The sequence below is a fragment of the Azolla caroliniana genome, unplaced genomic scaffold, assembly GCF_043228905.1.
Source record: "Azolla caroliniana isolate FFs.n. ecotype wild unplaced genomic scaffold, voAzoCaro1.0.p SCAF_7, whole genome shotgun sequence".
In the NCBI taxonomy this organism is placed as follows: domain Eukaryota; kingdom Viridiplantae; phylum Streptophyta; class Polypodiopsida; order Salviniales; family Salviniaceae; genus Azolla; species Azolla caroliniana.
The window spans coordinates 2,364,545-2,368,766 of record NW_028230442.1 but is presented as its reverse complement, the minus strand read 5'-3'; the positions used below and the strand labels follow the sequence as shown (position 1 = coordinate 2,368,766).

General features: G+C 37.0%; 1 long non-coding RNA gene across 1 annotated transcript; it reads right to left on the bottom strand.

The window, feature by feature from the left end:
• Nucleotides 1-3,649: 3,649 nt before the first annotated feature.
• On the bottom strand, nt 3,650-3,956 carry LOC147861506 (uncharacterized). The gene is made up of 2 exons (XR_015529996.1): nt 3,850-3,956; nt 3,650-3,806 (listed from the first exon to the last, which is right to left on the bottom strand). It is a non-coding gene; the product is annotated as an uncharacterized LOC147861506 (long non-coding RNA).
• Nucleotides 3,957-4,222: the final 266 nt, after the last annotated feature.

The following is a 4,222-nucleotide window of genomic DNA, read 5'->3' as shown; positions in this document are numbered from 1 at the left end:
CATGAGTATTGTTCAAAGATATCCTTCAATATCAAACAAACTAGACTTGGTTATTGCTTCATTTTAGGCAAAACTAAAATTCCTTGTAAACATGCACTAGAAGCTCTAGCGCAAGTGACAAGAACAATGTTTCCATTTTATCTCTTTCCATGCGGACATGTTGGGAAGGGTAGTACTACAAGTATGAGAGTAGAATGTGAGAAAGTGTGAAACACATATCAAGTTATTAGATGGATAACATTGAATATATAAACATGAGTGAATTCAATAGATCGAATTATTGAAGAATGTGAGTGACTCTCGCTCTCTTTAAGTTCTTCATTACTTTTCTCTTGATGTAACTCATTCTTTGTCCTTTCATTTCAAGTGTAAATTATATCTACCAACTTTCATGAGCATAGTAAGGAAGGATTCGTGAACCAACTATTTTTTGTTTTGATTTTTAACAAGTCAAATCATTCAACATTGTGCCACTTATCATTATGCAAGTTCTATACAAACTTAACTCGGCAATCAATAGCCATGCCCCACTTTGGATTCTCCTTAGAGTTCACAAATCTCATATGTCATGGATCATGACATATACTAGTGTGGCTAAGGGGGGTGATTTGAGCAGAGGAGTATGGACTTGTGTTAGAAATGTCTTTAGTGAAGGATGAGAACTCATGGAACACATGAGCCTATGTGCATTGGAAAGGATTCTAGAGAGTTCCTTGACAAGCAAAGGAAACGGGAAAGTCTCAACAGACACATAAACATGAGCTTTAAGCATTCATTGGGGACACGAGACATGTTTTTGAAGAGACTGAATGGATGGACCTTATGGTGAAGAAAATAACAATATATAGTATATAAGTTGTAAGTTGTAAGTTGTAACATTAAATTGAAAACATATCAACCATAACATACTACATGATATCCTGCCTATACATTCAAACTTCATAATTGTAAACACGTAACAATGTGAATCTTTCCCTCGAGAGTTAGACATCACTTTTACTCTTGGTCTGAACCTGAACGTGCATATTGTTATTGCACTCACGGTCGAGGGTTTAAATGTCACATTATTTGTATTTCAATTTCTGTTCTTTCATCTTATACATTGAGAATATACTCTTTCTCTTTTAGTTTTATAAGATACATAAATAATCATAATCAAATTCACATTTTTAAGAGTATTCGATGAAACTTTAAGAATGTTAATGAACTAGAGTCTACCACCTCATGAATTTTGCCCTATGAGTCAAAATAACAAGCTTGAAAGCTACTTGTCTCGTGAAATTCCAGGGTGAAGTACAACTTCTAACGTTGCTCATGAGGTAAATTGGGTGGATATCATAACTTCTCAATCAGTTTAGCCAACTTGTTTCTACTAGGACATGGTCAATTTCTAGTTGGAAGGCGATAAGAAATTTCAAATTCTAAATTGACCAATTAGGGCAACGTTTGTTTTATGATTAGAGGGAAACAAAAAATTAAATCTCCTAATTAGTGAAACAAATTATTGTAAGAAAGTTTAATCGTCAAAACCGTCCATAGTTTTCAAAGATATAATTGGGTAAACCTAAGGTGGTATTAATATGAATTTTGTCAAGTGATTATAGGAACCATATCTTTGAGCAAAACAAGCATACTTTTGGAATTGCCAAATGTAGACTGAAACGATATACAATTGTACACATTACTGTTTGCATGTTCTAAAACCGCAATTACGGATGTAGGCTGAGATTAAAATGATATACAATTGTACTCATTATTGTTTGCATGTTCTAAAGCTACAATTATAGACCAAAATGATGTATGATAGTGTCCCACTCTTGTTCATTATTTGCTTGTTAATTCCAACGAAATTATTACAAACTAAATCGATAGCCCATTGGATCACTCTCGCAAGGTTCTTCTAAAGAAACTATCATAGGCCAAAATGAGATTGGGTCATGCCATTCGTGTTGGGTTGTTCGACCAATAACTAATTCGAGACCGAAACCCTAAGTCGGTTGGTTCTCTTGAAAACAATATACGATCATGACGCCCTCGTGACCACACTCGAAAACAATATGTGATCGTGTGACTCTTGTTGGTTCTCATTGTCCCAAAGAAACTATCACTTCCTAAGTGACATGGGTAGGAGTAGATAGGCAAACTTAAAAGCAGACATCACTTTTACTCTTTGAGAAAGCTCTCACTCACATCAAATTAAAATTTAGTACAAATTGCATCAGAATACAAGTGAGCAAAAAACAAAAGAAATATTGAATGAAAATGGAGGGTGATTTTATATATGTATATATATATATATATATGTTATCACACTCCAAAACTCATTGGGGAGGGGGAGAGGAACATAGCTTTAAACAGTAAGAAGAAAGTAAAGAAGGAAGAGGAGGATAAGGTTCTCTAGACATTAGGGTTGCAGTTAGGGTTTCAAGGATTTGGGTGTTTTGGGGGTTTCAAGGTTTTGGGCCTTTTAGGGTTTCAAGAATGTTGGTGTTTTAGGGCTTCTAAGGATTAGGGATTTTGGGTTTCAAGGATTTAGGATTTTTAGGGTCTCAACGATTTGGGGTTTTTTAAGGTGGTCTCTCAAGGATTTGGGGTTTTTAGGGTTTCAATGATTTGGGGTTCCGAAGGTCTCTCAAGGATTTGGACTTCTAAGGTCTCGAAGATTTGGGCTTCCTAGGGTTTCAAAGATTTGGGTTTTTTTAAGGGTTCTAATGATTAGGGCTTTTTAGGGCTCCGAGTGATTAGGGCATTTTAGCAAGGGTAATTTTGGGTTTCGAGGTTTCTAGGGTTTAGTGTGGTGAAGATGGAGGATCAGTACAACTATGGGCCAGATCCTCAAGGACCCTTATTTCTGTTAGGGATAGTTATGGCTGCAATAGCCATACCTTCTTACTTCTCTGATTCAGCCCAGCTCAGCTTTGCATTGTTACTTCTCCCATTGCTCCTCCTCCTTGCACTGGTATTCTTCTCAGATTCAGAAGGGGAATCATTAGAAGATTATCACTACAGATCCAATGGATTCTTGAACACTCCCACTTATAATTCTTACACTTCATCCTCTGCTTATAATTCATACTCTTCTTCTTCTTCTTCTTCTTCTTCTTCTGTATATATCGTATGGCTTCTTAGATATTCCCCTCTGCTCTTCTTCTTCTTCTTCTTCTTTCCATGGGGTGTGGCTTGCTTCCTGTTCCTGTTCCTCCTCATCTCCTTGGCTATGTAGCAAAACACATACTATCATATTTCTTCTTCTTCTTCTTCTTCTCCTTCTCCTTCTTCTTTTCTCATTCTGCCAAAAGCATGGTTTTAGTGATTGACCATTGTAGCCATTGCCAGGACTCGAACTCGGAACCTTGAATTTAACATTCTAGTGGCTCAACCTTATGGCCTAAATTTAACAGCCCGGTGACTCGAACTTACAACCAACGGTACGCGCCCGAGGCCTTGAATTTAAGCCATTTTTTGCACATGAGGCTTGAACTTATTACTACCTTCTAGTCGAATCGAACAACCTTCACCATACAATTGTGTCCGAGCTTTGCTATACAATCGTGTTCAAGCTTTGCTACAATCGACCTTCTCGTTACAATTGTGTCCAATGTTTGCTACAATCAACCTTCACTACAATTGTGTCCAATGTTTGCTACAATCGACCTTCGCTACAATTATGTCCAAGCTTTGCTACAATCGACCTTCGCTACATTTGTGTCCAAGCTTTGCTACAATCAACCTTTGCGACATTTGTGTCCAATGTTTCCTACAATCGAACTTCGCTACATTTGTGTCCAAGCTTTGCTACAATCGACCTTCGCTACATTTGTGTCCTGTCCAAGCTTTGCTACAATTTACCTGCCCATCATCGCCACAATTAATTGCCTTTAACTTGGCGATACAATTGTGTTTATACACTAATGTTAGGACAACTCCACCATTACTACCATCATGTGTTCATTCAAGTTAATGTTTGGACAGTTTTTGTTTCCTTGTATATATGGTAAAGTTAGTTAAGTTCTATGAACAATCTATTTGTTATTGTGGATCCGAGTTATTGAGTTCAAATGTGGTTCAAATGTGGTGTTTAAGAAGGCTATGCCTTTATGTTTGCCGTGCCTTAGCATGCAATGTCTTGACTTGTGATTGTCAATAAAAGTGCACAAAAAAACCCATACAACGGAGTGGAAGCAACTGAGCTTGAATAAATCTTGTGGATCACATTTTCAAT